The sequence below is a fragment of the Colossoma macropomum genome, unplaced genomic scaffold, assembly GCF_904425465.1.
Source record: "Colossoma macropomum unplaced genomic scaffold, Colossoma_macropomum, whole genome shotgun sequence".
Classification (NCBI taxonomy): Eukaryota; Metazoa; Chordata; class Actinopteri; order Characiformes; family Serrasalmidae; genus Colossoma; species Colossoma macropomum.
The window spans coordinates 197593-221101 of record NW_023495123.1 but is presented as its reverse complement, the minus strand read 5'-3'; the positions used below and the strand labels follow the sequence as shown (position 1 = coordinate 221101).

The 23509-nt window shown below is 40.2% G+C and overlaps 2 long non-coding RNA genes across 2 annotated transcripts in view; both read right to left on the bottom strand.

Moving 5' to 3' along the window:
- Nucleotides 1–764: 764 nt before the first annotated feature.
- Nucleotides 765–13832, bottom strand: LOC118801030. Its single transcript, XR_005006435.1, has 4 exons — nt 13792–13832; nt 4415–4453; nt 1656–1695; nt 765–991 (listed from the first exon to the last, which is right to left on the bottom strand). It is a non-coding gene; the product is annotated as an uncharacterized LOC118801030 (long non-coding RNA).
- Nucleotides 13833–19001: 5169 nt separating this feature from the next.
- Nucleotides 19002–23509, bottom strand: part of LOC118801029 — a 30638-nt gene continuing 26130 nt past the window's right edge. The window contains exon 6 of the long non-coding RNA XR_005006434.1: nt 19002–19020. This is a non-coding gene — a long non-coding RNA (uncharacterized LOC118801029). The remainder of the gene's footprint in view (nt 19021–23509) is intronic.

The following is a 23509-nucleotide window of genomic DNA, read 5'->3' as shown; positions in this document are numbered from 1 at the left end:
CTCCTCAAAGCAGGACAGAGAGACCATCCTTCCACAGAGTGGAACAGAAAGTATCTTCCCCAGAAGTTGTCTACCAGACAACTCCTGGTCTTCCTCAGGCAGCGGCTGGTTTATAGAGAGAGAGACCCTCCCTCTTCCAGATTAGACCACAGAGACCCTTCCTCCCTCAGACTATAACAGAAAGACCCTCTCTCCCTCAGAGTATAATGGAGAGACCCTCCCTCCCTCAGAGTATAATGGAGAGACCCTCCCTTCCTCAGAGTAAAACAGAAAGTCTCTCCCTCCCTCATATTAGAAAGGAGAGACCCTCTCTCTCGAGTGTAGAACAGAGAGACCCTCCCTTCATCAGAGCAGAACAGAGAGAACATCTCTCCTCAAAGCAGAACAGAGAGACCCTCCAGATTAGAACAGAGAAACCCTTCTTCAGACTATAAAATAGAGACCCTCCCTCCCTTTCTATGAGTAGAAAAAGGGAGATCCTCCCTCCCTCACAGTAGAACAGTGAGTGGAATGGAGACCCTTCCTTGTCTCAGAATAGAACAGAGAGACCCTCCCTCCCCTAGGGTAACCCAAAGAAACCGTCCCTCCCTTAGAGTATAATATTCAAGGCCTGCACTGAAATGGTATTCTTAATGAGGCATTCATTATACCTCAGAGCATTTGCTACTGTTACATGATCAGTGCACAGATGAGCACAACATTGTCACATACACACAATTTTTGCCTTACAAGTGCCAAAAAGCAAAAAAAAACAAACAAGCAAATTCAATTTTCATGGGAGATTTTAATTATCAGTGATCATTTATGGTGTTGTGTTTGCTCATTTTTAGCTGTTCATAAATCAGAAACATTTATTATGGCAGGACTCACATGTAACTGGCAAAAGAGCATAACATTTATTACCACAATGTGCTTTTAATTTCATTCATTAGATCTACACAGCTACCACATCAGACAGCATTCTGGAAAACAGATCCAGCACAGCTAATATCTGAGAAACCAAAAACAAATATTAGTTTAGTATAATAGAATATGACTGTAAAAATACACTTACATTATGATGACTAAAACAATGCTAACATTGGTATTTGACTGTAAAGCTATGCTAATATTAGAATACGACTGTAAAGCTATGCTAATATTAGTATATGACTGTAAAATCCAAAGGACAGAAACAATGTATTTATACAGATGCCTTTAATAATGTCTTTAACAGATTAGTGTTCTAACAGATCATTAACAGAAAATCCGATTGTGCATGTGTTTGTTGGTGTTTCAGCAACTATGAACAATGTTAAGTCCTAGCAGTGAAATTCTGGATTTATTTTAAAATTTGTCATATGATGCTTGATGACTATTTAGTGTTATTGACATAAAAAAAAAATAATAATTACTAAAAATGTCATTTAATAAAAATTATGAAGCATTTTATGAGTCCAAACATCACTTTTGTCCATCTCCCACAACTCTGGTCTCAAAGTTGAGATTCGTTAAATGAGCTTACAGTTACATTATGGAACTGTACAATTACAATATGACATCAAAAATTACATTATTTACTCAAAGTATTAAGCAAATTTGAAATAGTAAGTCTTCAGTGATTTAACCATGGAACAGCACCAAACTATGATTTTCAAGAAAGAGAGGAGACGTACCCAGATTAGGTGCAGAGACATTTTTTTGTGTTCCATCTTCCTAAAAATAAAAAAAGTCACATTTGTTTATTAAAGGATAGTTTATGACTGTAAAGCTACACTAACATTATGATACGACTGTAAATCTATACTAACATTGGGATATGACTGTAAAGCTATACTAACATTAGTATACGACTGTAAAGCTATACTAACATTAGGATACAACTGTAAAGCTATACTTACATTAGGATACGACTGTAAAGCTAAACTAACATTAGGATACAACTGTAAAGCTATACTTACATTAGGATACGACTGTAAAGCTAAACTAACATTAGGATACGACTGTAAAGCTATACTAACATTAGGATACGACAGTAAAGCTATACTAACATTAGGATACGACTGTAAAGCTATACTAACATTAGGATACGACTGTAAAGCTATACTAACATTAGAGTACGACAGTAAAGCTACACTAACATTAGGATACGACTGTAAAGCTATACTAACATTAGGATACGACTGTAAAGCTACACTAACATTAGGATACGACTGTAAAGGTATACCAACATTAGGATACGACTGTAAAGCTACGCTAACATTAGGATAACATTGGGATACGACTGTAAAGCTATACTAACATTAGGATACGACTGTAAAGCTACGCTAACATTAGGATACGACTGTAAAGCTACACTAACATTAGGATACGACTGTAAAGCTACACTAACATTAGTATACGACTGTAAAGCTACGCTAACATTAGGATACGACTGTAAAGCTACGTTAACATTAGGATACGACTGTAAAGCTACGCTAACATTAGGATAACATTGGGATATGACTGTAAAGCTATACTAACAGGATACGACTGTAAAGCTATACTAACATTAGAATACGACAGTAAAGCTACACTAACATTAGGATACGACTGTAAAGCTACACTAACATTAGTATACGACTGTAAAGCTACACTAACATTAGGATACGACTGTAAAGCTATACTAACATTAGGATACGACTGTAAAGCTACACTAACATTAGGATACGACTGTAAAGGATATACCAACATTAGGATACGACTGTAAAGCTACGCTAACATTAGGATAACATTGGGATACGACTGTAAAGCTATACTAACATTAGGATACGACTGTAAAGCTACGCTAACATTAGGATACGACTGTAAAGCTACACTAACATTAGTATACGACTGTAAAGCTACGCTAACATAGGATACGACTGTAAAGCTACGTTAACATTAGGATACGACTGTAAAGCTACGCTAACATTAGGATAACATTGGGATACGACTGTAAAGCTATACTAACATTAGGATACGACTGTAAATCTACGCTAACATTAGGATAACATTAGGATACGACTGTAAAGCTATACTAACATTAGGATACGACTGTAAAGCTACGCTAACATTAGGATACGACTGTAAAGCTACGCTAACATTAGGATACGGCTGTAAAGCTACACTAACATTAGGATACGACTGTAAAGCTACACTAACATTAGGATACGACTGTAAAGCTACGCTAACATTAGGATACGACTGTAAAGCTACACTAACAGTATACGACTGTAAAGGTATACCAACATTAGGATACGACTGTAAAGCTACGCTAACATTAGGATAACATTGGGATACGACTGTAAAGCTATACTAACATTAGGATACGACTGTAAAGCTACGCTAACATTAGGATACGACTGTAAAGCTACACTAACATTAGTATACGACTGTAAAGCTACGCTAACATTAGGATACGACTGTAAAGCTACGTTAACATTAGGATACGACTGTAAAGCTACGTTAACATTAGGATACGACTGTAAAGCTACGCTAACATTAGGATAACATTAGGATACGACTGTAAAGCTACGCTAACATTAGGATACGGCTGTAAAGCTACACTAACATTAGGATACGACTGTAAAGCTACACTAACATTAGGATACGACTGTAAAGCTACGCTAACATTAGGATACGACTGTAAAGCTACATTAACAGTATACGACTGTAAAGCTACGCTAACATTAGGATACGACTGTAAAGCTACGTTAACATTAGGATACGACTGTAAAGCTATGCTAACATTAGGATAACATTGGGATACGACTGTAAAGCTATACTAACATTAGGATACGACTGTAAATCTACGCTAACATTAGGATAACATTAGGATACGACTGTAAAGCTACACTAACATTAGTATACGACTGTAAAGCTACGCTAACATTAGGATACGACTGTAAAGCTACGTTAACATTAGGATAACATTGGGATACGACTGTAAAGCTATACTAACATTAGGATACGACTGTAAAGCTATGCTAACATTAGGATAACATTGGGATACGACTGTAAAGCTATACTAACATTAGGATACGACTGTAAATCTACGCTAACATTAGGATAACATTAGGATACGACTGTAAAGCTATACTAACATTAGGATACGACTGTAAAGCTACGCTAACATTAGGATAACATTAGGATAACATTAGGATACGACTGTAAAGCTATACTAACATTAGGATACGACTGTAAAGCTACGCTAACATTAGGATACGGCTGTAAAGCTATACTAACATTAGGATACGACTGTAAAGCTACACTAACATTACGATACGACTGGTTTTGCAAGGTATATATATATATATACACACACACATTTTGTATTAATTAATCTGATTAATTAGTGATTATTATGTACTGAGGTAAGGTACTGATCAAGAGCTAGAAATGAAATGTGACTTACCCAGAGTTGGAGGAATTTCGATAGAAGCATTAGATCTCACTACAACAAAAAAAATAAACATTAGTAAAGAGCAGCAGTACGGAGCCCCGCTTGTGACATCCTGTATAAATAAAAATAATGCGTGGCCACGACTTAGTTAAGCGTGGGAACGAGATCCTAATGCGTGGCCACGACTTAGTAAGCCGTGATCTCGTTCCCATGCCTTAATAAGGCGTGGCCACGCATTATTTTTTAATTTATACAGGAGGTCACCAGTGGGGCTCCGTACAGCAGTAAATATAAAGAACATTAAATTTGTCTGATCAGATTAATGAGTGTGGAAATGTGATCATTGTTATGTATTGATATTTGAATGTATTTCAACTTGTAAAGAGTTTGATATAAGGCTTCATTTCTTGTTTAGAGAAAGTAGTAAATATCTGACACCAGTACAGACACATGAACACAAACCACTCTTAGCTTTCCCTAAAACTGGCAGTGATCAGCTCAGTGGTCTCTCCTTATCTCACCACTGCTGGGTCTGTACACTCAGGACTTTACTGAACCACATCTAAGTTAACTGTATATTCAGTTTCACATGCTGTGCTCAGACATTGTCCTCAATGAATACAATTTCTGTCTTGTTTATTTATGACAGTTATAAGGCATCAGTAAAAAGGACAGCAGAGGGCTGCTGCCTGCCTTATACTGAACCTGTACTGTTAAAGCTCAGATCTCGCTGGTTACTTTTCTTACTTTGTCTTCTCCGTTAGTCAGTATTAAATCCGTCATCTTCACCACAAAATCATATTTTTCAGATATAAAAGTTCACTGTTGCCCTTTTTGTTAACCCTTAAAATCCCAGACCTCATTTGATAAATATTAGAAAGATATATAAACATATATTGAACAGGAAACTCCACAGAAGCCTCAACAACTACATATAGTATCAGATTTTTACTTTATTCTGTCTGTCCTTCTTTTGAGGAGACTCACTTTCAGTTTCTCAAAGAATCTGTAGACACACCTCCAAAGTTCAGTCTTAGAATTGGTTTATTATTTTCTTCTTCTCATCATCCAAATACTCTCAATTACAAATGTATTCTTATCAGTCTATCAAACATCCCTGTGCATCTCAGAGGTCCAGTTTCTGTGTTCTAGTGTAAAACAGTGTTGGTCCTCCAGCTCCGCACAGTTCATATTTCCCAAGGTACTCTTCAGTTACAGACGTGTGGAATGAAAATGTGATCCTGGCCATGTAAGTAGTTAATGTGTTACAACTGTTTCTTAAAGACTTTTAAGGTTTTATTCACAAAATCTAAATGCATTTTTTTCCTTTTGGCTTTTAAACCCATGTCACGGCACGACACAACTATCTGTCTATTTTGTACCGTTATTATCTAATAATATAAAATTGGTATAGACAGTGAAGAGAAGACAAGGTGTTTGGCTGTGCAGCTGTGTGCTTTATGTCAACAGTGATATCGCAACACGGGTGGTAACAGTGCTACACTACAAAATGAGTGGCACAGTAAATAAGAGCTATTCATAAAGTCACCATGGTGGTGATTACCGTGCCAGTGTCTAATAAACACTGCAGCACTTTCACCTGTGTTCTAGGCAAGAGCAAATCAGATTTCACATGTAAATGAGGTCAAACATATCAAAGACCCGCCAAGTGAAGCTCTGGTTGGCTGCAAAAATGGACAAAATGAAAGAAACGAAAGCAAAACAAGGAAAAACACATTTCTCAGAAACAGAGCTATGAACGATGAATTTTTATTGTTAATTACACTCTGAAATTTAGTTTAAACATAGGTCATTCAGCCATTCTCCCCCAGAGCACAGCAGTCTCAGACCATTACCTAATCTCATATCAAATTTGCTTTAGTCGTAATGTACGTTCATCAAAAATTCAAAACGTACTGTTAACCTCTACAAACCTGCTGCCCTACAAAGCCAATCCAGATCTTAAGAACATTGTAACGACTGCACAGAGGTTGGAAACTCTCACCTTACTTCAACAACGCTGGTTAAAATTATTTTCTCCTCAAAATGTTATACTTGCATATTAGATCCAATTCCTACAAGTTTACTCAAAGACATTTTGCCAGAAATAATTAAGCCTCTTCTGTCAATCAGAAACTCCTCTCTTAGCCTTGGCTATATTCCAAAAGCTCTTAAAACAGCAGCAATTTCACCTCCTAACCTAATCTTGATCCCTGCAAGCTCTCAAATTATAGACCTCTCAAATCCTCCCTTTCTATCAACAATTTTGTAAAAAGCTGTGACACAACAACACGGTTCATATTTGCCTAGGAATCATCCATCCATCCATCATCTAAACCGCTTATCCTTCTGGGTCGCGGTGGGGTGCTGGAGCCTATCCCAGCTGTCATCGGGCAGAAGGCAGGATTGCACAGGAATCACATACATGAAAAATTTCAGTCTGGATTCATAGTACAGAGACAGCACTAGTGAAAATTGTAAATAATGTCTTAGTATTCTCTGACCAAGGAAACGTTTCTTTGTTGGTTCTGCTTAATCTCAGTGCGGCATTTGATTCGACAGACCACTCTATCTTACTAGATAGACTAGAACGCCTTGTAGGAGTAACAGGAACAGCTCTTTCCTGGATCAGATCTTACCTGACCGATTGGTTTGTGAATGATCTGTTCTAACAGAAGTAAGCTATGGTGTTCCACAAGGCTCTGTTACAGGATCTCTATTATTTGCATTGTATATGCTTCCATTGAGTACCTTAACTTAAGATTGAGGACTGTGTAAGACACAAAAGACTGAATATCATGTAACTTCAACAAACTAGCTAACTGAATGCTGAAACTTAATAGTTTCTATTTTTAATCAGGTACATCTGTAAAAAAAAACGGTGTCCATGCAAGGCTCCTGTTTTGGTCGTCCAAGCTCCTCCAACTCTGGTTTCCTATGTAGCTTCTACACCAGCATCATTTCATGTTCCAGTGCTGGCTTCCCAAGCTGCTGCTCTTTCTGAAGTGGTTCCCTGTGCAGCTCCTGTGCCGGCTCACCATTATGTTATGTTGTTGGTTATAGTGTTGGCTCAAGTGTCCCAGTAGTCCAATGTTCGGGACTCAGACACAGCCCCAGTCTTTAAGTCTAGGCTAAAAACCTACTTGTTTAGTGGAGCCTTTGGTGATTAGTTTCCCTGTTAGATAAAAGGTACAGATCTGGGGGTTCATGGTCATAGAGAATTATGGTAAACTAGGAGTGTTGGTGCTGTCGTCTGGCTGCTCTCACTCACTCACTCAGGTTTGCTGATGGTGGAGCGGAGGGGCGCTGACATCTCAGGGAGCCTCATGACTCTGTTACCCTTCTGGTTTCTTTCTTTTAGTTAGGCTGTAATATCTAGACCTGCTGGAGTCTCTGCTGCTCTCTGCTAACCCTGTATGTTGTAATCAGTCTCTCTTAACAGAAGTAACTGTGTGTTTTCTTTGCCGAGCTCAACAACTCCCCATCCTGCGTGGTCTGATGCTGTTGCTTCATCTGCCTTGATCAGCCTTCTGGACAGTTTGACCACAACGAAGCTTCCTGCTGTCCACTGCTGTGCAGAAAGCCTCACCTGCATGCAACTCCTAATGATACTGCTGCTGCACATACTTAAACTATTTAATCACAGACACTGCTTCATCTGCCTCACAAACTAATTAATCACAGACACTGCCTCATCTGCCTCACAAACTAATTAATCACAGACACTGCCTCATCTGCCTCACAAACTAATTAATCAACAGTCAATGAATGCAGTATTTCACACATGATCAATATCGTGAAATATCAACAGTCAATATATGTAGTATTTCACACATGATCAATATAGTGGGATATAACTGAATCGTGTTGCGCTCATCAGGACACACCTTATTACACTCCATATCTAGTATTATTAATACGTTATTAAATACCTGATAAATTAGCCTGTGTGTTAGCATATAACAATATAATCTTATACCACGGTCCTTTAATGTAACTATTCTAATTGTTTGTTTAATTTACACAGGAATATTTGATCATTAAATGTTGTGGTATTAATTACTATAACAGGACAGGAGGCTATTAATCAGACTCTGAACAAAGACAGCAAAGATAAGACTGAAGGAGCTGCAAAGACCCACAGCAGAGATATGAGTATCTGTCCACAGGACCACTTTGAGCTGAACACTCCAATAAGAAAACACGGTTCTCCAAACAGCTTGCAGTAGACTCTCCAACCACATGGACGAAGGTTCTCTGGTCAGATGAGACTAAACCAGAACTTTGTGGCTGTCATGAGAAACATTATGTGTGGCACAAACCCAACACTTCCCACATCCCAGAGAGCACCATTCTCACACTGAAGCACAGCAGTGGCTGCATCATGCTGTGGGGATGCTTTTCATTATGGAATGGAAAACTGGTCAGGATTGAAGGGAAGCTGGATGACAGTAAATACAGGGCAAAGTAAACACTGAGGGACAACCTGACAAAGATTTGACAATCAGACAGAGGTTCAGCTTTCAGCAGGACAATGACCCTAAATATGCTGCTGAGAGGTTCATAAGGTAAAATCTAAATGTAATGGAATGGACTAGTAAAAGTCCAGACCTCAGTCCACCTGAGAATCTCTAGCCTGATTGAAGATTACTGTACAGCAACACAAATCATCCCACTAGCAGCAGCTGGAGCAGCTTTGCCCTGACAATGGGGCAAAAGCCCCAGCGGCTAGATGGGATGAGCTAATACAGCAGCCATCAGTGCAGCAAAAGGTGGCTGTACAAAGTACTAATTTGGGCCATCAATACTTACAGACACTAAAGAGTTCCTGATTATCGGTTAAGAGATCTTAAACCATAATTAAGTGCTTTCACAAGACACTGTACACAGTATATTCTTCCACCAATCAGCACACAGAGCCTTGGTGACACGTCGAAAATGTCATTCCCATTAATACATGTAGAGGTGAGGTACACCTGCCCACCTCCATGTTTTCCTAGAACTACAAGCTTTTTGGCTGTACAAGTTTCAGAAAATGGACATTAACAAAATGAATTCAGAGTATAAGAGACTGTAATACAAATAATGAGCTTTACAAAATCACACATCATATTTACTTTTCAGTCTGAATTTGTCTTTACAGCAACACTGAGCTGTTAAGCCCATTTAGTGACGTTGAAGACATTCACAGTTTTTGAGAATAAAAGGTAAGTAACACTGGACTGTTACATTAAGATTGTGGTATGTTTAAAAATGTCATCAAAGCTGCAGCAGCTGACCGGCACTGCACCTACTGCTACCATGTGAGTTGCACTGCTGTGCTGAAAATGACCCATCACCCAGATACTCTATAATAATATACACACGTGGACAAAACTGTTGGTACCCTTCCGTTAAACAAAGAAAAACCCACAATGGTCACAGATGACCTTATACTGCTGTTATTCCTCTCTCATTGTTTTCCACAGTCTGTACTTTGCGGATCTGTACTCCACTTCACTCCCTGATCTGAACTCCACTGAGCGAGGGTGTTTCCTGTGGTGCTGTTAACCTGGCTCTTCATCCTGGTGTGGGTATTTTCTGACCTGTATGGTGGTCACTACAGTGTCAGTGCAGGTGCTGATGTTACCAGTCACTCGTTCATCATACTCCTCTATGTTTATAGTAGAATCCTCTTGTGTGGCTGCAGCTTTAAACACATCCCAGTCTGTGTATGATAACCAGTCCTGCATAACACTCCCAGTGTCTGGAGATCAGAGTCTGATGTGTTTATTTACAGGGTTTGTCTGCTTTAGTCTGGGTCTGTAGGCTGGGTACAGGAACAGAGAGAGAAGGTCTGAAAGGCCAAAGTGGGGTTGGAGGGCAGCTCTCAAGGCATTATGGATGTTGCTGTATACATGATCCAGGGTGTGCTAGGTTCTTGTGGGGATGTTCACACGCTGCCAAATACTTCTTTAAAGTACTCACAAGGCTGCAAAATGCTGTTGTAATAAGATCCAGTGGGTGGAGGAATTTAGCTGCACGGGAACGTTTCAAAGTTCCTTCTCATTATTCTTTCTAAGACAGTTCAAAGTGTTTTGATGTTGAATAAAAATACAGTCTACTGTTTGTACATTTGGAGTGAAAAAATGTGACCAAATACGAATCATTTTTGTATTAAAAATTAATGAAAGAACATTATATTTTGCTGTCAAAGCCTCAGTAATATAATCACTGTTAATGTGGGATTTAATAGACGATTTATTTTATTCAAAATGGAACTCTTGGCTTGTGTCCGTCGTCACTAATAAGTTTTGAATAGCATGTCTGTCTCTGTTTGTGCTGCATTGTTATAAATGTAAATACAGTTTTTAAGATTTTCATAGTGAATAATTAGTTTCACTTCCATTTCTGTTCTGCTTAGTGCAGTCACTAATCAGTGGGTTTATCTGTTCATTTTTACACAGCAATTTTGTGGTTAAGGTCTCCTATTGAGTTCTTTCTGGTGGAACACTATCTAGAACAGATCTTAGCTTACAGTTCAAATTGCTGTAAATTGCTGAGCATATCCTGCACTGGTGATTTAACATGTAGAGGAGATTTGTAATGTAGAGCTATAAAACCAGCTGCTGTTGACGTGTTAAAATACTGTTAAAATACAGTTTTTCTTCATTTTTGTTTCTCTGTCTTTAATTTCAACAGAAGCAGAGACACTAAACATCACACTGCACTGATCTGAGAGGATTATATTTAAATTTCATTCATGCTAATCAATAAACCTGGTGACACGACTAAATCGAAAGTGTGATGATGAATCTGTGTGGATTATTTATGCACTAGTAAAGTCAAATATGGTCAATAGCTGCATGAACTCAGTAGCTTGTTGTCTGAGGCTTCATCAACATGAAAAGTGAAATCACCAGAATCCTCTCATGGTCAGTCACACAGATGGACAACAGTTCAGACAATTCTGGGGAGTATTTGGGTGGACGATAAACAACCTCCCGCAAGGCTGGTTCCTGACCTTTAAGTAGAAGAAACCGTCCAAAATGAAATGTTTTTGAGGTTAAAATACTAAAAACAACAGCTAGACCTCCTCCCTTCTTCCCTTCCTGTACAGAGTGGATATAATCAGGATTCTGTGGAGCAGTTTCAATCAGGGAGACTGACCGTCTGAACTGAGCCAGGGTTCAGTCAGTATCATAAAATCCAGTTCTGTTCATTAATAAGATCACTGACAGTGCTGGATTAGTCAGCTAGTGCTCTTACATTCAGCAGAGCCGCTCTAAACCTTCTACTCAGCTTTGTCAGGGTGTGATGAGTGAGTTTACAGACTTCAGCTAACTTCCATTAATTACTCCTTTAGTTCCTGTAGTACTGCACTGTGATTGGTTACTGTAGTGAGAATAGAGAAGTAACCGTTAGTACCAGATTAGTTGCTGTTTAATTTGTTTACTTCTATTTTTTTCATTCTTCTCGTGGTTCAATAATAAAAGGTAGAGCTGTGGTCACTCAGGTCCAGTCCCTCTCAGTGATGAAAAGGTGTCCTCAGTCCACCATTTCAGACACTTGTTTAGGACCCAGAGTCTGATAAAAGTCTATGTTCCTCTCCTAAAAGTCAGCAGAGGACCAGAAACTACAGCTCTGGCTGTTTGTTCCTGCATGCAGTGCTATAATGGTGTGAAATGGTCTTTAAATCGAGGCTCTTTTGATCTCGTCCTTCACTCCTGTGTGCACAATCACTGCACTAATATCCTTGTGTTTTACATTTAGCTAGAGCCAAGTTCAGGTTCCACACGACTGAGGAACCATTTACTTAGACAGTGGTCGAGTGAGGAGCCGGTGAGGAGAGAGAGCCCAGCACTTCAATCTGTAGCTGGTGGTGAGGTCAGGCTGAGGTGGTGGTGGTGGTGAGGATCCAGACCATCTTCTGTTATGGTGTTGTTCCCAGACTCCACCTTCCTGAGGGGGCGGGGTTATCCTGAGAGTCCCTGCTGTAGGTTTCAGAGGTCTGGCCTGGTTCAGGTGACCTCTGCTCGGGGTGGAAGTTGCTCAGGCTCCAGCTGCCCCATTGCTTGGTGCACCGCGTTTCCCATGACCTTTCACAGGTCTGGGTAAACTGTCTGCTCTGGTTACATGGGAGGCCTGGTGGCCGTCTCAAGATGAGTTTTCTGATCGTGGAGCTGAGTCTGACATTGCGACAGTGCCTTAATCTCAGCCTCCAACCATCCCTGTCCATTACTGAGAGTCTGCATTTCCCAGAGCTCCTCACACCCCATTTTACCAAAACACTACTAGTTACTCAAAAAATTACTAGTAAAAAATAAAGTAAATGCATATATATATATATATATATATATATATATATATTAAATTAAATTAGAAAAATAAAATGATAAAAAAAGATAGACAGCCAGCCCAGGCTTAAAGCTAAAACAAGGCTAAAAACAATTAGCTGTGCTAGCTTAGCTTGTGTTGGGCTAAGCTAGGGAGCTCTCTGTCACTCACTCTCATTGAAATCACATGTTCACTGGTTTTTGGTGTGGAAACACAAACAATAACAAAGAAGCATGAAAAGGACCCATTTAAACTTCCTGTGTTCCTGTTTAATTAAATAAAAATAATCAGTTTAACTTTAAGGATTATTTCATTTATAAACGTGTTTCACTGCATCCCATCACGTTTCTGTGGAACTGATCTTCATTCTAGTGCCGGTTCTGCAGATCCTGAATCAGTTCTGGTAGAGAAACTGTATTCACTCTTATTATATTCACTGTGTAAATATGACGAACACACTGTGAGACTAAGTCAGGTACACAGTGTATCTACAGGCTGTAACAGGTATTATTTCCATATTCTGATCCATGGAACTCCTCCTTCTTCAGCACTCAGTGTTCACAGTGTGGTAATGGGTTAAACTAAATCACTTATAAAGTGCAGGTTTACACTTTAAACACTGCTACAGAATGAAAGACACGGCTGACGTGTTTCATGAACAGGTGACTATTTTATAAATCTTTATTTATCCTGTTGTAAAAGGTTTGGAAACACTGAAAGCTCCTTATTGTTCAGTCTAGTCTGTATTTGTTTGGCCTCTAATCAGAATCTGAGTCATTAGTGGAGCAGGACGCTGCTGTGACCTGATTGGCTTTCAGAACTGAATCCTTTCATTTTTTCTCTGCTACAGTTACTAAAACTATTGCAGTGAAATGAAAGAACTTTATTAGAAATAAACTCCAGTAAAAGTAAAAGTACTGTGATTTAATTCTACTCAAAAAAGTACCGTTACAGAGAAAAATGTACTCAAGTACTGTAAGGAATGTAATTCATTACTTTCCCCCTCTGATATGACCAGAAGGGGTTGTAGTGTTATTTCCCTCTGAGACAGAAGACAAAAAGAAAGAACTTACCCTCCCAGTCATCTTTAAAAAAGTCTGCAAAATGAAGAAAATTAACATTAGATTGATGATCAATATTAGAGCAGAATTAAAGCAGAAACCTTAAACAGATTCTTAAAAGAACCAAATACAACAGGTTCTCCATCAGAGAGAAGAACTATTAAACCATATAAAGAACCATTTCTACATTCTAATGGTCATTTGAGTGTTCATGGTTCTGTATATAAACACTGCCTTTACTAGAGCACACTTGAAGAACCTTTATTTAAGGGTGATCACATTAAATCCTCCTGATTCACTGCATTCCACTCCAGCTTCACTGTCCTCTTCTAGGACTGTGTACTTACAGTCAAAGCTGAGGCTGAAAGGATGTGCTGGGTGTGTCTGTACTAACATGGATATGGTGCTGAAATCATGGGTATCTGTGAGTTCAGACCACAACTGCTCAGAACTCCACTCAGCTACTACCACCATTCCTGTCCTCTACTGCACCTCATGTCCATGTCAGCTCTACTTCTGACCACCATCTCCTTTAGGATTTCCCATCATGCTCAAATCACTTCTGTTACCTCACTAAATCCCAAGTTTCACTCATTCTCTAACGGGACACTGCAGGAAGAGCTGTGAGGAAATATCTGAACTCTCCACCAAGGACTGATATTCTCAGAATATGGACCACATCCTGGGAATTTCCTTACTATACTGTCCAACCACCACTAACATCCTGACATATAATGGGTCAGGATATGAAATATGTTATACATCGTCAATATCCTGAAATATCAACAGTCAATATATGCAGTATTTCACACATGATCAATATCCTGGGATATAAATGAATCACGCTGTCCTCATCAGCACATCAGAACTCACCTCACTACATTCCTTATCTAGTGTCTCAGTGTCTGTACTAAATAGTTCTTACATTAGACGGTAAGTTAGCATATTACAAGACATCTCGGACCCAAATGCCCTTTGATATAACTACATTTGTAAAAAGGTTTATTTTATAGGAATATTTGTGCATAAAATGTTGTGGCACTAATTATTAACAGCAGTACAGACACAGTGATGCAGTGCTATCATAAAATAACAAATAAAATACGTTTACGCTGTAGCTACTGCTACAAATACACTGTCACGTCTGTACTGCTGCTGCTGCTGATGCCTGTACTTTATTTTGACAGTGTTCATTCAAATGTATGTCATTTCCTAAATTCCGAGCTTCTATGTCCCAGAACACAGGCTGTGAAAACAAATTATGGACAGCACTGGCCCGTCAATGTCTGCCCTCAAGGCTCTGCCCAGTGGTACGGGAGAACACTGGCCCGTTCATGCCATGACCCCTGCTTATGGATCTTCTCTTACCTGCTTGTGTCTCTACCTGTTTAGGTACACCTGACTACCTTCCTGTTTTCCTGCAACTACAAGCATTTTGGCTGTACAGGTTTTAGAAAATGCTCCTAGTAGGGTCTCCCAGGGTGAACAGGTCTGGATTGAAGACCCAGAATAATGCGATCCAAAATCTTCCATGACTAAGGGACACAAGAGACCCTGCCCGGGAGAGGGTTACCCCAACCCACCCCTGGAGCCAGGCCTGGGGGTAGTGTTCCTCGGCGAGCGCCTTGTGGCCAGACGGGATCAGCCCGAAAAGGCAATTTGGGGGGGACTGTGTGGGCCCTCTACCTACAAGGTTCAGCATGGGGGACAGGTGCAGTGCCGTATAAGCAGTGGGAGATGGCAGGGAGGTCCTTGGCTGCATGGACCCCTGTGATGGAAACTGGCTCTTGGTACGTGGAAAGTCATCTCACTTGGGGGGAAGGAGCCGGAGCTTCTGCGGGAGGTTGAGAGGTACCAACTAGTTACAGTGGGGCTTACCTCCACCCACAGTGTCAGCTCTAGAACCAAGCTCCACGATAGGGGTTGGTCCCTCTCCTACTCAGAAGCTGCACAGGGTGAGAGCCGCCGGGCAGGTTTGGGGAAACTCACGAGCCCCCGGCTGGCTGCGTGCAGTTGGAGTTTGTCCCGGTGGACGAGAGGGTCACCCCAACGTGAATAAAAACCACAGGTAGGAAAACTCAGCCTTCTTGAAATAAGGGGGCGGGGTTCTGGAAAGGGCCTCACCTACAGACTCCATAGTCAATACTCATGTTGGCAGTGACTGGGAGACCTGGACGGGGGTGATTGGGAAGAACGGTGTGCCCGAACACAAGGATGTACATAAGTGTACGTGGTACCAGAGCTCCTTGATGTCAAAGCCTCAGTGAGATAATCACTGGTTAATGTAGGATTTAACAGACGATTTATTTGATTCAGAATGAAACTCTTGGCTTCTGTCCGCTGTCACTATTAAGTTTCCAATAGTATGTCTGTCTCTGTTTGTGCTGCATTGTTATAAATGTTAATATGGAATTTCACAGTAGATAGTTCAGATTTTCCGTTCTGCTGTGTGGCAGGCAGTCCCTGATCACTGGGTTTATCTGTTTTCTTCTTAAGGTCTTCTCTTCGTATTTTCTGGTGGAACACTATCTAGAACAGATCTTAGCTTACAGTTCAAATTGCTGTAAATTGCTGAGCATATCCTGCACTGGTGATTTAACATGTAGAGGAGATTTGTAATGTAGAGCTATAAAACCAGCTGCTGTTGACGTGTTAAAATACTGTTAAAATACAGTTTTTCTTCATTTTTGTTTCTCTGTCTTTAATTTCAACAGAAGCAGAGACACTAAACATCACACTGCACTGATCTGAGAGGATTATATTTAAATTTCATTCATGCTAATCAATAAACCTGGTGACACGACTAAATCGAAAGTGTGATGATGAATCTGTGTGGATTATTTATGCACTAGTAAAGTCAAATATGGTCAATAGCTGCATGAACTCAGTAGCTTGTTGTCTGAGGCTTCATCAACATGAAAAGTGAAATCACCAGAATCCTCTCATGGTCAGTCACACAGATGGACAACAGTTCAGACAATTCTGGGGAGTATTTGGGTGGACGATAAACAACCTCCAGCAAGGCTGGTTCCTGACCTTTAAGTAGAAGAAACCGTCCAAAATGAAATGTTTTTGAGGTTAAAATACTAAAAACAACAGCTAGACCTCCTCCCTTCTTCCCTTCCTGTACAGAGTGGATATAATCAGGATTCTGTGGAGCAGTTTCAATCAGGGAGACTGACCGTCTGAACTGAGCCAGGGTTCAGTCAGTATCATAAAATCCAGTTCTGTTCATTAATAAGATCACTGACAGTGCTGGATTAGTCAGCTAGTGCTCTTACATTCAGCAGAGCCGCTCTAAACCTTCTACTCAGCTTTGTCAGGGTGTGATGAGTGAGTTTACAGACTTCAGCTAACTTCCATTAATTACTCCTTTAGTTCCTGTAGTACTGCACTGTGATTGGTTACTGTAGTGAGAATAGAGAAGTAACCGTTAGTACCAGATTAGTTGCTGTTTAATTTATTTACTTCTGTATTTTTTCATTCTTCTCGTGGTTCAATAATAAAAGGTAGAGCTGTGGTCACTCAGGTCCAGTCCCTCTCAGTGATGAAAAGGTGTGTGTGTTCCAGTTATCAATGAAATCCAAGTTACTGTCCTCAGTCCACCGTTTCAGACACTTGTTTAGGACCCAGAGTCTGATAAAAGTCTATGTTCCTCTCCTAAAAGTCAGCAGAGGACCAGAAACTACAGCTCTGGCTGTTTGTTCCTGCATGCAGTGCTATAATGGTGTGAAAAGGTCTTTAAATCGAGGCTCTTTTGATCTCGTCCTTCACTCCTGTGTGCACAATCACTGCACTAATATCCTTGTGTTTTACATTTAGCTAGAGCCAAGTTCAGGTTCCACACGACTGAGGAACCAATTACTTAGACAGTGGTCGAGGGAGGAGCCGGTGAGGAGAGAGAGCCCAGCACTTCAATCTGTAGCTGGTGGTGAGGTCAGGCTGAGGTGGTGGTGGTGGTGAGGATCCAGACCATCTTCTGTTATGGTGTTGTTCCCAGACTCCACCTTCCTGAGGGGGCGGGGCTATCCTGAGAGTCCCTGCTGTAGGTTTCAGAGGTCTGGCCTGGTTCAGGTGACCTCTGCTCGGGGTGGAAGTTGCTCAGGCTCCAGCTGCCCCGTTGCTTGGTGCACCGCGTTTCCCATGACCTTTCACAGGTCTGGGTAAACTGTCTGCTCTGGTTACATGGGAGGCCTGGTGGCCGTCTCAAGATGAGTTTTCTGATCGTGGAGTTGAGTCTGACATTGCGACAGTGCCTTAATCTCAGCCTCCAACCATCCCTGTCCATTACTGAGAGTCTGCATTTCCCAGAGCTCCTCACACCCCATTTTACCAAAACACTACTAGTTACTCAAAAAATTACTAGTAAAAAATAAAGTAAAATGCTATATATATATATATATATATATATATTAAATTAAATTAGAAAAATAAAATGATAAAAAAAGATAGACAGCCAGCCCAGGCTAAAAGCTAAAACAAGGCTAAAAACAGCTAGCTGTGAGAGATTAGCTTGTGTGGGGCTAAGTCAGGGAGCTCTCTGTCACTCACTCTCATGAAAATCACATGTTCACTGGTTTTTGGTGTGGAAACACAAACAATAACAAAGAAGCATGAAAAGGACCCATTTAAACTTCCTGTGTTCCTGTTTAATTAAATAAAAATAATCAGTTTAACTTTAGGATTATTCATTTATAAACGTGTTTCACTGCATCCCATCACGTTTCTGTGGAACTGATCTTCATTCTAGTGCCGGTTCTGCAGATCCTGAATCAGTTCTGGTAGAGAAACTGTATTCACTCTTATTATATTCACTGTGTAAATATAACAAACATATTGTGAGACTAAGTCAGGTACACAGTGTATCTACAGGCTGTAACAGGTATTATTTCCATATTCTGATCCATGGAACTCCTCCTTCTTCAGCACTCAGTGTTTACAGTGTGGTACTAAAACTAAAGTAGTGAAATGAAAGAACTTTATTAGAAATAAACTCCAGTAAAAGAAAAGTACTGTGATTTAATTCCACTCAAAAAAGTACCGTTACAGAGAAAAACGTACTCAAGTACTGTAAGGAGTGTAATTCATTACTTTCCCCCTCTGATATGACCAGAAGGGGTTGTAGTGACCCTGGGAGAGGTTCTTTAATTTGTCCAGAGGAGGCGCTAGTGTGCTCTCAATACAATTTCCCTCTGAGATAGAAGACAAAAAGAATGTACTTACGGTGTATGGGGTGTAGCCCTGCAAAACAAAGAAAATCAACATTAGATTGATGATCAATATTAGAACAGAATTAAAGCAGAAACCTTAAACAGATTCTTAAAAGAACCAAATACAACAGGTTCCCCTTCAGAGAAAAGAACTATTAAACCATATAAAGAACCATTTACACATTCTAATGGTCATTTGAGTGTTCATGGTTCTGTATATAAACACTGCCTTTACTAGAGCACACTTGAAGAACCTTTATTTAAGGGTGATCACATTAAATCCTCCTGATTCACTGCATTCCACTCCAGCTTCACTGTCCTCTTCTAGGACTGTGTACTTACAGTCAAAGCTGAGGCTGAAAGGATGTGCTGGGTGTGTCTGTACTAACATGGATATGGTGCTGAAATCATGGGTATCTGTGATTTCAGACCACAACTGCTCAGAACTCCACTCAGCTACTACCACCATTCCTGTCCTCTACTGCACCTCATGTCCATGTCAGCTCTACTTCTGACCACCATCTCCTTCAGGATTTCCCATCATGCTCAAATATATGTAGTATTTCACACATGATCAATATCCTGGGATATAAATGAATCGCGTTGCGCTCATCAGGACACACCTTATTATACTCCATATCTAGTATTATTAATAAATTATTAAATACCTGATAAATTAGCCTGTAAGTTAGCATATCGCAAGACATCTTATACCCAACGGTCCTTTAATGTAACTATTCTAATTGTTTAATTTACACAGGAATATTTGATCATTAAATGTTGTGGTATTAATTACTATAACAGGATTACAGACACAGTACAGGAGGCTATTAATCAGACTCTGAACAAAGACAGCAAAGATAAGACTGAAGGAGCTGCAAAGACCCACAGCAGAGATATGAGTATCTGTCCACAGGACCACTTTGAGCTGAACACTCCAATAAGAAAACACGGTTCTCCAAACAGCTTGCAGTAGACTCTCCAACCACATGGACGAAGGTTCTCTGGTCAGATGAGACTAAACCAGAACTTTTGGTCATCATGAGAAACATTATGTGTGGCACAAACCCAACACTTCCCACATCCCAGAGAGCACCATTCCCACACTGAAGCGGCTAGATGGGATGAGTTAATACAGCAGCCGTCAATGCAGCAAAAGGTGGCTGTACAAAGTACTAATTTGGGCCATCAATACTTACAGACACTAAAGAGTTCCTGATTATCGGTTAAGAGATCTTAAACCATAATTAAGGGGAGGGGGGGTGCTTTCACAAGACACTGTACACAGTATATTCTTCCACCAATCAGCACACAGAGCCTTGGTGACACGTAGAAAATGTCATTCCCATTAATACATGTAGAGGTGAGGTACACCTGCCCACCTCCATGTTTTCCTAGAACTACAAGCTTTTTGGCTGTACAAGTTTTAGAAAATGGACATTAACAAAATGAATTCAGAGTATAAGAGACTGTAATACAAATAATGAGCTTTACAAAATCACACATTTATGCTTCAGTCTGAATTTGTCTTTACAGCAACACTGAGCTGGTAAGGCCATTTAGTGACGTTGAAGACATTCAGTATTTTTGAGAATAAAAGGTAAGTAACACTGGACTGTTACATTAAGATTGTGGTATGTTTAAAAATGTCATTAAAGCTGTCCAAGGCTGACCAGCGCTGGACCTACTGCTACCATGTGAGACTTGCTGCAGTGGTGAAAATGACCCATCACCCATATACTCTATAATAATATATATTTATAATATACGACACACATGAACGCCATGATCATTCCACACTTTACAACCCCATTTCCAAAAAAGTTGAGACGCTGTGCAAAATGTAAATAAAAACAAAATGCAATGATGTGCAAATCACTCAAACCCTATTTTTCATTGAAAATAGTACAAAGACAACAAATCAAATGTTGGAACTGAGAAATTCACAGGGGCAACAAAAGGTTGGTAAGGTAATGCTAAAAAACACCTGGTGGTTGATTGGCAACAGGTTTGTAACATGACTGGGTATAAAAGAGCATCTCAGAGAGGCGGAGTCTCTCAGAAGTGAAGATGAGGAGGGGTTCACCACTCCGTGAAAGACTGCATGATCAAATAAAAAAAAAAAGAATAACGTTTCTCAACATAAAATAGCAAAGAACTTCTGCTTTTCATCGTCTACGGTACAGAATATCATTAAAAGATTCAGAGAATCTGGAGAAATCTCTGTATGTAAGGAACAAGGCCAAAAAACAGTATTTGCTGGCCGTGATCTTTGGGCCCTCAGACAGCACTGCATTAAAAACAGACATGGTTCTGTAGTGGAAATCACTGCATGGGCTCAGAAACACTTCTGAAAAACACTGTCTGTGAAAACAGTTCATCACTGCATCCACACATTTGGCGCATTATCAAATGAAAAATATGACAAAGGACACTCTGAACTGATGAGCAGCTGAAATCCTGTATCAAACAAGAATGGAAAATATTTCACTTTCAAAGCTACAGCAACTGGACTCCTCAGTTTCCAAACACTTACAGAGTGCTGTTAAAAGGAGAGGTGATGAAACACAGTGGTAAACAGGCCCCCGTCCCAACTTTTTTGGAATGTGTTGTTGGCATCAAATTCAAAATGAGCGTATATTTTTCAAAAAACAATACAATTTCTCATTTTTAACATTTAATAAGTTGTTCTGTAGTATTTTCATTTGAATATATGGTTTACATGATTTGCGTATCATTACATCCTATTTTTATTTACATTTTGCACAGCATCCCAACTTTTGTGGATATGGGGTTGTACATCTTGTCTGAGAAGTTAAGTAAAGGCTAACAAATCTACAATGAAGATGAGAAAATGTAGTTTAGTATGTTAGTCTCTGCCTTTGTTTCATCAAAGATATTTCATAATACACCCCCCCCCCACACACTTAAGACACTGATTATGAAAAGAGCAGCACTCAGGTTACCAGAGGTACTACAAGAGGAGACTGTATCACTCCTATATGAAGAAGTGCTACAGTCAGTCAGTCATCTCTGTAACACCATCCAAACAACGGGAATTACTACCAGTTCATATTAGAGGAACCAACACTTACTATTCTTTCACTGGGCAGCTGAAGATTTGGCTTATTAATAATCAAATCTGTGAACAGTTCAATACCAGCTGCCTACTGACCTTTCTGTCCCCTTCCTTTATTGTAATCAAAGTCAAGTCAAAGCCTGTTAATCAGTCTGATGGCGTGAGGATAAACACTGTTCCTCAGTTTAGAGGTCCTGCATTTCACACTTCTGTATCTCCTGCTAGACGCTATCAGTGTGAAACACCTGTGATGGGGATGGTGGAGTCTTTGATGATGCTGCAGGTTCTTCTGTGGACTCTCTGGTGACAGACATTCTGCCCAATTGGTAATGATGTCCTGATGATCTTCTCAGGAGTCCTTACCACTCTCTGCAGGCGTCTGTGGTCCATTGTGGTGCTCTACCCATACCAAACAGTGATGAAGCTGTAGATCCTACTGAGAATCCTAGACCCCATCCCAGATGTCCTGAGTCTATATAAACACTGCAGGGGGTTCAGAGACTCAGGTGTGCTGTTCCTGATGGGGGTCAGAATTACTCTCTCAAAGCTCTTCATAGTGACTGGAGTGAGTACGACTGGCCTGTAGTCATTCAGATAAGTGACAGGGCTCCTTTCTGGGATCAGGATGGTGGTGGTGGGTTTAAAGCAGGTTGGGACTGTGACCTATACAAGGGACAGACTGAAGATGGAGGAGAAAACCTCAGCCAGGTCTGTAGCTCAGATCTTGCGGGCCCGTCCCAGATTTTGTACTCCACTTCACTCCCTGATCTAAACTCCACTGAGCGAGGGTGTTTCCTGTGGTTCTGTTAACCTGGCTCTTCATCCTGGTTTGGGTATTTTCTGACCTGTATGGTGGTCACTACAGTGTCAGTGCAGGTGCTGATGTTACCAGTCACACGTTCATCATACTCCTCTATGTTTACAGAAGAATCCTCTTGTGTGGCTGCAGCTTTAAACACATCCCAGTCTGTGTATGATAACCAGTCCTGCATAACACTCCCAGTGTCTGGAGATCAGAGTCTGATGTGTTTATTTACAGGGTTTGTCTGCTTTAGTCTGGGTCTGTAGGCTGGGTACAGGAACAGAGTGATAAGGTCTGAAAGGCCAAAGTGGGGTTGGAGGGCAGCTCTCAAGGCATTATGGATGTTGCTGTATACATGATCCAGGGTGTGCTAGGTTCTTGTGGGGATGTTCACACGCTGCCAAATACTTCTTTAAAGTACTCACAAGGCTGCAATGTACTTCAGTAAAATCCTGCTGTAATAGGATTTAATACACAGCAGGAGGAATTAAGAACTTTTCAAAGCTCCTTCTCATTAATCTTTTCTTTCACTAGTAAGTTTTGAACAGTATGTCTGTCTCTGTTTGTGCTTCATTGTTAGAAATAGTCATATAATTTAAGATTTTCAGTGATTAGATTTCTGTTCTGCTTAGTGCAGTC